We start from the raw sequence: 13,357 nt of genomic DNA on the forward strand, positions 1-13,357 counted from the left end.
GACACATCTTTTTTGGGGGGGTTCGTTGGGTAGGGGTACTCGGGAGGACATAAAAATGCCTCTCATGCAGCCAACTGCATTTGGTTGGGGATGTGAATGGGGGAAGTACGGGCGCTGCAGAAGTGGTGGGTTCCCAATTAGGATTGGCGAATGCAGCAGGAAGGGCATTATGGGCACGACGGGCCTGTGTTTGTCTTCTTGGTGGCAGCGGGACACTATTTGTGCTTGCCACCTCACCAGCTTGAACTGCACTTATGGGACTCGCCACGTCACCAAGTGTTACAGCAGTGCTGGTTTGACTACGACCGGGGTGTACTAGGCCGCTGGCACTTGCCAGTTCACCAAAACGCTACCAAAAAAACTGTTAACGATCGCAGGGATCAGGCCTGACTCTGCGAACGCTGCAGTTATGCGTTTAGTGTTTTGTAAGTGACAGTGATCGATCGATACTGCACTTGGGTGGGCTGGGCTGGGCCGGGCGGAGGGGCAAAACGCAGGTGCTAGCAGGTATCTGGGCTGATCCCACTAACACTGCGTTTTTGGGAGCCCTAAACTGCTGGGGACGCCAGTATAGATCTGATCGGATCAGATCAGATATTGATCAGTTCAGATACTATACCACTAAGGGAGGTGTACGGTGCGTGCGTGGGTGTTAGCGCTACTGGCACTAACCTGACGCTGCCTGGGGCTGGTGCTTGCCATTTCACCAAAACGCTACCAAAAAAACTGTTAGCGATCGCAGGGATCAGGCCTGACTCTGCGAACGCTGCAGTTATGCGTTTAGTGTTTTGTAAGTGACAGTGATCGATCGATACTGCACTTGGGTGGGCTGGGCCGAGCCGGGCGGAGGGGCAAAATGCAGGTGCTAGCAGGTATCTGGGCTGATCCCGCTAACACTGCATTTTTGGGAACCCTAAACTGCTGGGGACGCTAGTATAGATCTGATCGGATCAGATATTGATCTGTACAGATACTATACCACTAAGGGAGGCGTATGCTGCGTGCGTGGGTGTTAGCGGTACTAGCGCTAATCTGACGCTGCCTGGGGCGACGCATATCACCGCCGGGCGATCAGGGGGCTAAATCTTTATTCGGTAATAAACGGCGGGTGCCCTGACACTATAAAAAATAAACAAACTAACCAGCGTCACCCGTAACGGTTATACAGTGATTAGTGGTGAAAGGGTTAACTAGGGGGCAATCAAGGGGTTAAAACATTTATTCGGTAGTATATGGGGGTCCCTGTCGCTATAAAACGCTGACGGCGAACCTAAATATTTACCTCACTAACTAGCGTCACCAGCGACACTAATACAGCGATCAGAAAAATGATCGCTTAGCGACACTGGTGACAGGGGGTGATCAAGGGGTTAAAACTTTATTAGGGGGGGTTAGGGGGGTATCCTAGACCTAAAGGGGGCCTAACACTCACTGTCCTAACACTGTAACTGTCACAAACTGACACCAATACAGTAATCAGAAAAAAAAAAAAAAAAAAAAAACAGCTTGGTGTCAGTTTGTGACGGGGGGGGGGGGATCGGGGTGTTTTGTGTGCCTGGCATGTTCTACTGTGTGTGTGTGTGTTGGTGCACTCACATTGCAGTCTTCTCTCCTCGGCCCGGAACGGAAAATACCGAGCCGAGGAGAGATGACATCATTTCCTCTGCCTTTGTGTACAATACAGAGGCAGGGAAATGATCCCATTGGCTGGGAGCGATCGCGAGGGGGGGGCCACGAATGGATGGCCTCCCCCTCACCACCGATCGCCGTGGGAGATTTGCCGACCGCCGCAGGCACCGGGGGGGGGGTCCGATCGGACCCCCCACCCGCGGGCAGGCAAGGACGTACCTGTAAGTCCTTTTGCCTGCCCGTGCCATTCTGCCGACGTATATAGTCGTGCGGCGGTCGGCAAGTGGTTAATTTTACTTTTATTTTTCTAGTTTGATGCTTTCTTTTAAAAAATAATTTTTTGATCACTTTTATTCCTATTACAAGGAATGTAAACATCCCTTGTAATAGGAATAGTGCGTGACAGGTCCTATTTACAGTGAGATCTGGGGTTAATAAGTCCCCAGATCTCACTTCTAGGCTGAGAAGCCTGAAATAAAAAAAAAATTAAAAAATGTCCTGGCTTCGCAGCCATTTTTTCAAATGCAGAGGCCGGGCGTGACATAACATCGCACCCATCCCTTGAACGATCTTAGAGACTCCGGGGACAATCTGGGCCGCTGGAAATCTCTAAGGTCAAAATCCGGCGCCAGTCGGTTCCTTCTCCGGTTCGCCGATCGCAAGGGCGAGCCGGGAGAAGCATCAGAGAGCGGCAGGGGTCTCCAAAGTATGACCCGCGGGCCACATCCGGCCCGCCGCTAGGATGTTTTGTCCGGCCTGCAGCTTCAGTCATTAGACTTACTGCAGGGACAGACTCTGCTTGAGTTGCAGGGCTTGCTCTGCCTTCTGACAGGCATTGAAGGGGTTGCACACCCCTGCACAAGTCCCGCGACTCGAGTAAGCCAATAACCCATGTTATTTCAGTGCAGAACTGCTGCACCTCCCAGCTCCTGCCTTGTAGTTAGATTCAGTGTGATTTTTCACTGTAACAGCGTGTCTGTGTAAAAGAGGGGCGGGACCCAGGAAATGTAGTTGGTTTGCTCTAGTGCAAGACCTTCAGAAAAGCAGCACTAAACACACTGATCTACGGAGGGGGGGAATAGGAGGTGGTGATGGGGAAAGGAATGTGCTGGGCACACAAGTATAGAGGAGGAAGAAACTGTAGGGCTGTGAAGGAGAAAACAGATGTAGGGGGGGCTCTGATGGGGACAAAACTGTGTGTAGGGTGGCTCTGATAGAGATGTAGATGTTCAGGGGAGGTCTGATGAGGGATACAAGTGTAGAGGGGGCTCTGATGGGGACACAAGTGTGGAGGGGGCTCTGATGGGGGACACAAGTGTGGAGGGGGTTCTGATGGGGAATACAAGTGTGAAGGGGGCTCTGATGGGGGACACAAGTGTAGAGGGGGCTCTGATGGGGGATACAAGTGTGGAGGGGGCACTGATGGGGATACAAGTGTGGAGGGGGCTCTGATGGGGGATACAAGTGTGGAGGGGGCTCTGATGGGGGATACAAGTGTGGAGGGGGCACTGATGGGGATACAAGTGTGGAGGGGGCTCTGATGGGGGACATAAGTGTGGAGGGGGCTCTGATGGGGGACATAAGTGTGGAGGGGGCTCTGATGGGGGACATAAGTGTGGAGGGGGCTCTGATGGGGGATACAAGTGTGGAGGGGGCTCTGATGGGGGATACAAGTGTGGAGGGGGCACTGATGGGGATACAAGTGTGGAGGGGGCTCTGATGGGGGACATAAGTGTGGAGGGGGCTCTGATGGGGGACATAAGTGTGGAGGGGGCTCTTATGGGGGACATAAGTGTGGAGGGGGCTCTGATGGGGGGACACAAGGGTTGGGGGGAGGACTCTGATAGGGAAACAAATGTGGGGGGACTCTGATGTGGAACACACATGTGGGGACGCTGATTGGGACATGGGCAGGAAGGGCTTTAATGGGGGAAGGTGGCTCTGGGGAGCACAAGCGTGTGACAGGAGTTCTGATGGGGACACAAATGTGTGGGGGGGGTGGCTGTGATGGGAACAGGAATGTGCAAGGAGGCTTGTTAATGAGGACACAAGCATGTAGGGAGAGTCTGATGAGGACACAATTGTGTGGGGAGATTCTGCTGGGGACAAAAATGGGCAGGGAGGCTCTGACAGGAACACAGATGTAAGGCCTCATGCACACTTAATGTTTAGCCCTGGTGCATGAGCCTCTGGCATTTAGGTGCGGGCGGAGGATACAGGTGCACCATGGCAGCCTTTTTTTAAATTCGACTCTATTCCATAGCTGAGGAGTCATTTATAAATAACTTTTTTTTTTTTTGGCCCTTGTATATCTGTATGATGAAGCAGCTGAACAGCTGCTACGATTGTTTTTATGGTGAAGGGAATTGCAGGCTCTAAAAGAAGATATCTGAATGATGCTTGTAACTGTAACATCATTCAGATATCACCGCTCAAAGTCGACTACGTCATATGACGTTGGGCGGGAGGCCAGGCAGGCCTGAAGACGTTTATCTCCAAAACGTACCTCGTCAGGAGGTACGTTTAGGAGCAAATCTCCATGCCAGTACAGCGGCGATATGAGCTATCAGTGCGGGTGATCGCCGGACTCCAGGTTAGCAGGATGGGGGTGGGAGGTGGGGAGGGGGTTCAGTGTAAGTTCACCTTACAGATTTTCTGTAAAGGTGAACTTACACTTTAAAGGTGCATGTTTCAGGTCTGTTATTCTGATACAGGTTTTACTACACCATGAGTTGGGGACAAGTATGTGCATATTAGATGATAGGATAAGGATAAAGTCCTTAAATCACTTTAAAAATAGATCAGCAACAGCAGCTCCTATTTTTTGCCTGAAAAATACAGGCGGTACCCTAGTTACAAGCATCCGACTTACAAACGACTCCTACTTACAAACGGAGGGAGACAACAGGAAGTGAGAGGAAATCTACCCCTAGGAAGGGAAATTCACTCCTGTTAGAGTTATTATGGGAAAAAGGTACCTCCACTGATGCTTTATTACCAAGGCTTGTTTCCACAACAACCTAAAATTTTCAAAATCCAATTGTCATCGGGACAGAAAGTGAGGTGAAATCTTCTGAACGGGGGCACAGAAAGCCAAACAAACATTACAGGGGTGTTAGCCCTTCCCTATGCTATTCAAAAAGCATAAAAAAACGTTTTTTTGGCTGGAGCTACACTTAAAAACAGATTCAACTTAAGAACAAACCTACAGACCACATCTTGTTTGTAACCCGGGGACCGCCTGTATATTACACACTATAACATTTTTGTGTGCAAGTCCTTGCTTCCCTTGTAAAGCCTACATTTCTTAATGACTTTCAGTGTCCAAGAAACTTTGGGGTTGATTTACTAAAGGAGTAGGATTTTAGTAGTAATTTTTACCTACAGGTAAGCCTATAATGAGTCTTGCCAAATGAATATCTCTTAAACCTGCACGGCGTAGCATGCCGAAACTTCACGGCTCCTTGCTGGAAAACAGGGCTCCAGCGCACATGCATTCTGGCCACTTACAGCACCAGAGCCCGCGAACCCGGATTAAACACAGAGGGAACATGTCGGCTCCCTCAGCAGTGACCAGGCGCCGCTGCAGAGGCTTCGTTCTAAGGTAAGTAATTATGCTATTGTCTTGCAGGTTTTTTTTTTTTTTGGGGGGGGGGGGTTCAGCTGTTTACTACCACTTTAAAGTTAAAACCATTTCACCTTATTCACTAACATACACTTTGCAAAGTGAACAGCCTTGTTAGTAAATCAACCCCTATGTGTACGTCTGTTTCTCAGCCAGCAGCACCTTGTTTTTATGGATGGAGGAATCCTTCCCACCCGAACATTTTATGCAGAATGCACCGATCAGCAGCTGCAGCCAATGGAAAAGTTCCCAACATGTCCCTTCAACAGAAGTCAAATAAAAAATTCACTTCTGTCGAGCAGGGGAGCCTACACACTGATCAGAATTTGGTTAGTCCCTTGGGGATCGACTTAATTTCAATTTCAATTAGTGTATGGCCAGCTTTAGGTGTAGCACTAGATCTAAAATTTTACAATTGTTATTACTTAAGCACATAATGGCTGTATACCGCAGAGTTCCTGCTGTCACAGCTGTGCTGTCATCAGCAACCCCCAGTCAGGATTTTATTGGGATTTGTAGCCACCACAGCAGTGTGGCTCACTCCACAGTACAAGTTTTTTTTTTTTTTTTTTGAAAGCCTATGGCGTGCAAAACACACCCAAAAACTTCACCCGGTGCATAAAAAAATGTGCACACACATAAAGAGTGTTCACAAAAAAGTGCCACGGGTACACAAGACGTGCCAATTCCCTGATCCCCCGGGGCGTTAGGCTCCTGCGGGGACAAAGGTACTTACAATGGTCCATCTGGCCGAAACCAGACAGACCCCGTTCTCTGGAGGGCCTGCCGAGACAGGACCCACCCAAGTACTAGGTGGGGCTCCCCCGAAGGGAGACCCCATGAGAGAGGGCGAACTAAGCCAAAAGGCCATGTCCACCCCTTCCCAAGACTTTCAGGGCTGGACCGAGGACCTGCATCCTTACTCATCACAGCACACAGTGGGACAAACGTGTAAAACAAGACGTGACAACACAGGATTTAAAAAAAAAGAAATAAAAAAGTGGGGAAGGGATAGTGAAGAGGAGAGTGAAAAGAAGTGGCCGTTGTGTAACACAATGACCAGGCCCTCCGGCCAGGAATAAAAAATTCCTCTGGTCCTAGCCAAAAGGCCCGGCCCAAGAGGCAGGTGCAAAAAAAGCTGTGTTATGGTGCAGTGACCGTGGTGCCCAAAATCAAAGTGACTGCCACTCACAGTGATCTTATGGCACCCCTGGACTGCCACTCCAGGGGCACTACTCCATAGGCTTTCAAGACCTACCCTGGCCCACAGCCTAGACCACGGCAGCCCCCACCGCAGACAGAAAAGGCATGAGGTTCAGGAATCTTGGTGAGAGCCCTTGCCCCGAAGGCTCCACCGTCACTCCCATCACCCCTTCCAGTTTCACATTTGGGTAAATGGATACTAGCCACTCCCCCCCTCCAGCAAAAGGGGAGTAAGCGTTCTCCTACCCAAATAACTGTCAGCAGCTAGAGCTACCACAATCCAGGCCAGAAGGCCAGGGACCCGACCCTTCGGCCAGACCAAAATGCAGCACCCATCCCTACCAGGAGCACCCTTCCAGACGGCTCAGACTCAACCATTGGCCGGTCCCCAGTATACTTTCGGGCAACTCGGCATAGTCCCTGCTGAGTATCGCCTTTCCAGGTACTATGACACCATTGGATTTGCTGGCCCTCCCCAACGAGAGTGACACAGCGCCTCCTCTGGAAACTGATAAGAACAGATACTACACTTGATCTTAGCCAAAAGGCCGAGAAGCGATACAAGTACAAGTACAGCACTTGGTGAAGCTGTACTTGTGTAATGCTGGGGATACGTTTTAAGGACTACTGACAGATCTAGACATTAGGAATGGGACTTTGAAAGTAGGGAGAGGCAGATTCATGACGTGTGCTGATGGTACACAACAAGCTGCTTAATCTGAATTGTGCTAGCAAACTTTGCATTTTGTGGTTGCTTACAATGACGTGCAGTTTATTTACATTTTTCTGCCAAAGATAGAGGATGTAGTGCAAAGGAGATCATTTGTGTTTTACAGTACTTTAGTTAGGATCAGCTGGTAAAGAAGCTTAGTTTCTTTCTCATCCCTTGAGGGACACAGGAAGTCATACACTGTCAGGTTCTACTATCACCTACAGGAGGATTTGGACTACATGGCAAACTTCTCTACCCAGCATGTGTTAGATTTTTTGCTAGTTCATAAGAGGATAGATGTCTTTTCTTCTGCTCTGCTGAAGAAAGTCTGACAAGTTTTTTGCTAGCTTTTCACTTCAATTATTTTTCTTCCTCAAATTGAATTCAATCAAGATTCCTCACTACACCACTTTTGAGCTGATCACTACATTTCGGCTGTTCGGATTAGCCTCTCCTCAGCCTAGCTATTGAGTGCTGTACCTGGAACCCTCTGGACAAGAGATTGCAGGGCTAGCCTGGAAGTGACTTTGGGGAACTGAGGAACTAAGTTCCGCTTGAATGCTGCGTTTCAGATCCAATAGTGGTCTGTTTGTGGTGCTCTCTGGTAAAAGAGCGCTTGTCATTGCCTCAGCTGCGCTATCTCTGAAGACTCACTAGCCACTCTCATACTCATTTACTCTGTGCCCTCTAATGGCTCTGACATCTGGAATCCAGTGACCATATGGGTATAGGGTTTACTTCATTGGAGTCTCTCTTAGCTCTGCCAGGTGAGGCTGGTTCCCCTACCCTGCCATCAGGGGCCTCTTCTGCAATCACACAAGACTTTATGGGCCAAGTCACCAGTTGCAGTTACCATCTCTGACACAGACCTAGAGTTATCACAGTCTATCTCTCATGTTTTTGAGGCCCCACAGTCTATCGTCACCTTAGACCTCCAAGAGGTAGTTTTAGTGCCTATATATGTAGTACGCACTACCTACCTTTTTTTTGGAGGATCAGCCTGCTGTCATCAACCTTGGGTCTTTCAGAGCCAATACAGCTGCAAAGATGTTTCCACTATACCCACTGTTCGAAGTAATCCTCGAATATGGATGGGAAGCACCCTGGTGGGTTCTGGACCCTACCTGAGATATGTGTTGTAAGTGTTCCCCTTTAAGATGGAATTTGTTAAGCAGTGGTCTATAACTACTTTGGATCTGCCAGTGACCCATCAGACCACTGACCAGTTGAAATCTATCCTTAACTGAATCTGTCTGAAGGATGGTCACAACAGATGCCAGTCTTCTGGGTTTTAGCAATGTTCTATACTAGGTTTCTGTTCAGGGATTTTGGTCACAGGAAAAATCAATAAATGAGAGTTTTGAGCAATTTGTCAGTTGTTACTTTACAAGACTCCCCCCTCCTTCTTCATACGATCCAGATTTAACTGGACAATGCCCCGGGTGTGGTTTACATCCATCATCAGGGCACTAGAAGTGTTGTGGCAGCAATGGAGATAGAGCCTTTCCTGGGTAAAGTTTCCACACTGCACATTTTTGGGGTGCAGAAATTGCAGGCAGATTTTCTCAGCAGAAAGTTTTGACCTGGGGTGATGGTTTTTCCATCAGCAGGTGTTCCAGGATGAATAGCTGCATTGTGGGACGCTGGAGATAGATCTGCTAGCTCTCCAGTTCAACAAGAACTAGACAGATTTTTACCCAGAAAGCGGGACCTGGTGGCACCATGGGATCATTATACCCTGAAAAATGCTTTTTCTTTGCTAATATTTTTATCTTTATCATTCAAGGATCAAAGCCAAGGGCATTCCAGTCATTCTCATTGCTCTGTATTGGCCCTAGAGAGTGTGGCATGCCAACCTTGTTAGTCTGTTAGACTTCTTAGCCTCTGCCAGATTTGTTATCTCAAGGATAAATCTTCCACCCTGCTTCTCATTCGTTGGCTTTGACAACTTGGCTGTTAAGACCCAGGTTCTGATGGAGAGTATAATTTCGGTTTCAGTTATCCTGGCCATGCTTAAATGGTTGTAAGCCATTTCATATACCCATTGAAGTGATACACAAGAGATTAAACAAATCCTCCTACATCCTTTCAAATTGCTGAATTTTAGAGCTTGGCTGAGAGTTCATAAAAAAGGGGGCAGAGAGCTGAAGTTACACTCTGCAGAGCTCAGTGAGGAGAGTTCTGAGAGCTGATTGGAGGTAAGAGACACTTCCCGCTCTAGACAGCTCACAGAAACAGAGATGAGGATGTCATTCGGCTGGAGGTCCCTCCGCCATCACCATTTTTCTCTTGGTGTCAGGAAAATTGGCAGAAGTGACTCATGCGGATAGCAGAGGACGAAGCAGCAGACAGAATTGACACTTAGTGCTCTTAATTGAGACAAGTGCACACTGTAGAGCAGGGGTCTCAAACTGGCGGCCCTCCAGCTGTTGCAAAACTACAAGTCCCATCATGCCTCTGCCTGTGGGAACAATGCTTGTAACTATCAACCTTGCAATGCCTTATGGGACTTGTAGTTTTGCAACAGCTGGAGGGCCGCCAGTTTGAGACCCCTGCTGTAGAGGGATATGCTTTGTTCAGATTTCATGTCTGAGGTTTACAATCATTTCAACCATTCCGTCTGTGTGATGTAAAAGGATCCAGACGTGCAGGGTGCTATGTGATGTAAAGGGGTCCAGAGGGGGCTGTGTGATATAAATGGATCCAGAGGGGGTTGTGTGATAAAAATGGATCCAGAGGGGGTTGTGTAATGTAAAGAGGTCCAGAGGTGCAGGGATTGTGTAATGTAAAAGGGTCCAGAGGTGCAGGGGGTTGTGTAATGCAAAAGGGTCCAGAGGTGCGGGGGGGGCTGTGTAATGTAAAGGGGTCCAGTTGTGGAGAGGTGGTATAAAGTAGTGACAAAGGGATATTGGGGGATGCAAAGGTATGCAGGGGGCACAGTGGGGTGTTTTTACATTTTAAAGTTGGGGGGGTGCCAGATATAGGATCCACCTCAGGTGACAAATGGTCTAGGTACATCCCTGCCCTGCAGCCCAGTCTTCGAAGGGAGGGGATCATGCTTTGCTTCAGTATGTCACAGTACATGTTGGCATTCATAGTTCCTGCAATGAACTGTAGCTCTCCAGTTACAGCTGCACTCATGCAGCCCCAGACAATGACATTCCCACCACAATGTTTGACTGTAAGCAAAACACACTTGTCTTTGTACTCCTCACCTGGTTGCCGCCACACACACTTGACACCATCTGAACCAAATACGTTTATCTTGGTCTCATCAGACCACAGGGCATGGTTCCAGTAATCCATGTCCTTAGTCTGCTTGTCTTCAGCAAACTGTTTGCAGGCTTTCTTGTGCATCATCTTTAGAAGAGGCTTCCTTCTGGGACGACAGCCATGCAGACCAATTTGATGCAGTGTGCGGCCTATTGTCTGAGCACTGACAGGCTGACCCCCCCACCAGTAGTGTATTTAGGTTTTGTGCTGCCCTAAGCCTGACTAAACTCGTGTACCCTCTAATTTAAATATGACTTACCCCTTCCTGTCAAGGCCACACCCCTTGCTGTTTAAGACCCGCCCTGAAATTTTTGAGTTTGTACACTAGTTCTGAGGGCCTGGGGAGGTGGATTCCCTTAATTTGCATAGATATGCTCTCACTTCCTGTTTGGCTATGGGGCAGGAAGTGAAGGGAAACCTCTGCAATGGGACTGGGATGGTAAAAAATAAACTGACAGGGGCTATAACCCTCCCTTATTCTATCCAAAATGAAAAAAAAAAGTGTTGCCTATAGTTCTACATTAAGCACAAATTTCTGATCATTTTATGGAGAGGACTAAGAAGATATAACCATGCCAATGGTGCAGCAGAAAACATAAACATATAGCACAATAAGGAAGGTCTGTGGTCCTGGATGATAGGACAGTCAAAATGAGAAGCAGCGCCCAACACCCCCCCTCCCCACAGTTGCAGAATACCAGCCGCCCGCATACCGGAAGCAGTGCGGCCGCTTTATGGGGGCGCTAGACTAATTTGACTCTCAGCCCAGTCCGCCCCATAAGACTGGCGCTACACTAAACTACTTCCGTGCTGCCCTAGGCCTGGTCCTTGTTGGCCTAGTCCAGGATACAGCGTTGCCCCCCACCCCTTCAACCTCTACGGCAATGAGATTTTTGCCATGAGGTGGCATGTTGAACTTCCAGTGACCAGTATGAGAGAGTGAGAGCGATAACACTAAATTTAACACACCTGCTCCCCATTCCCACCTGAGACCTTGTAACACTAACGAGTCACATGACATTGGGGAGGGAAAATGGCTAATTTTGCCCAATTTGGACATTTTCACATAGGGGTGTACTTACTTTTGTTGCCAGCGGACAACAAAATGGCTGTGTGTTGAGTTATTTTGAGGGGACAACAAATTCACACTGTTATACAAGCTGTACACGCACTACTTTACATTTATGATTGTGGAGGAGGGGAGGGTTTGAATGGAACAAACTCCATTTAGGGAGTTAAGTTCTGCTTTAAGAAAAAAAGGGGGCCGTTCCTGTAGTAGATCCTGCCATTTTTTATATAGTTACATAGTAGGTGAGGTTGAAAAAAGACACAAGTCAGTCAAGTCCAACCTATGTGTGTGATTATGTGTCAGTATTACATTGTATATCCCTGTATGTTGCGGTCATTCAGGTGCTTATCTAATAGTTTCTTGAAGCTATCAATGCTCCCCGCTGAGACCACCGCCTGTGGAAGGGAATTCCACATCCTTGCCGCTCTTACAGTAAAGAACCCTCTACGTAGTTTTAGGTTAAACCTCTTTTCTTCTAATTTTAATGAGTGGCCACGAGTCTTGTTAAACTCTCTTCTGCGAAAAAGTTTTAACCCTATTGTGGGGTCACCAGCCCGGTATTTGTAAATTGAAATCATATCCCCTCTCAAGCGTCTCTTCTCCAGAGAGAAAAAGTTCAGTGCTTGCAACCTTTCCTCATAACTAAGATCCTCCAGACCCTTTATTAGCTTTGTTGCCCTTCTTTGTACTCGCTCCATTTCCAGTACATCCTTCCTGAGGACTGGTGCCCAGAACTGGACCGCATACTCTAGGTGCGGCCGGACCAGAGTCTTGTAGAGCGGGAGAATTATCGTTTTATCTCTGGAGTTGATCCCCCTTTTAATGCATGCCAATATTCTGTTTGCTTTGTTAGCAGCAGCTTGGCATTGCATGCCATTGCTGAGCCGATCATCTACTAGGACCCCCAGGTCCTTTTCCATCCTAGATTCCCCCAGAGGTTCTCCCCCCAGTGTATAGATTGCATTCATATTTTTGCCACCCAAATGCATTATTTTACATTTTTCTACATTGAACCTCATTTGCCATGTAGTCTCCCACACCATTAATTTGTTCAGGTCTTTTTGCAAGGTTTCCACGTCCTGCGGAGAAGTTATTGTCCTGCTTAGCTTAGTATCGTCTGCAAATACAGAGATTGAACTGTTTATCCCATCCTCTAGATCGTTTATGAACAAATTAATTAGGATTGGTCCCAGCACAGAACCCTGGGGAACCCCACTACCCACCCCTGACCATTCCGAGTACTCCCCATTTATCACCACCCTCTGAACTCGCCCTTGTAGCCAGTTTTCTTTTTTTTTTTTTTTTCTCATAAAATTTTTATTGAGTAAGATAAAATAACACAAAATAACAGGTGATACAGAATGTTATCATGCACATAAATGGAGCATTTACATTCGATCATAAGTTTAGACATTGAGCATTTCAGAACTATCTCAGTATGGAGTAGAATTATAGTTAACCATGTATGCCCTTACAAGAACAGTGGTAAAGAACATGTTTATCTAAGTCATTGAAGAAAAACTCTTGAAACATTTCTGTGTGGTCTGGGAGTTCCAGTTTCTCCAAGATAATTTGGATGTAGTAATAAGTGGCTATTTTTTGTTTTTGCATATAGTGGCCCATGTTTGTCATGTGGACCAACGTTATACCTCACCCAACCCAAGCACCCTACTTGGGAACAAACTGTGCAAGGGGGGTGAGGTGGTGATTGCTAATTATAAGGCGTTTTAGTGTTGGACACATAGACATTATCGAGGAGTCTCGTAAGTATTGTTTTAGGATTATAATTTTTATAGCTACAATGAGGTATGGGTAGAAAGTGGGGAGGGGGAAGATGGTAGTGTTG

General features: G+C 47.6%; 1 protein-coding gene and 1 pseudogene across 8 annotated transcripts in view; one reads left to right on the forward strand and one right to left on the reverse strand.

Annotated features, from left to right (window-relative positions):
* MUS81 (MUS81 structure-specific endonuclease subunit) overlaps positions 1 to 13,357 on the forward strand; it is a 293,609-nt gene that overhangs the window by 216,543 nt on the left and 63,709 nt on the right. The window lies entirely within an intron of this gene.
* On the reverse strand, positions 6,913 to 7,017 carry LOC141113021 (U2 spliceosomal RNA; annotated as a pseudogene).

Source organism: Aquarana catesbeiana, linkage group LG11, assembly GCF_042186555.1.
Source record: "Aquarana catesbeiana isolate 2022-GZ linkage group LG11, ASM4218655v1, whole genome shotgun sequence".
NCBI classification, from domain to species: domain Eukaryota; kingdom Metazoa; phylum Chordata; class Amphibia; order Anura; family Ranidae; genus Aquarana; species Aquarana catesbeiana.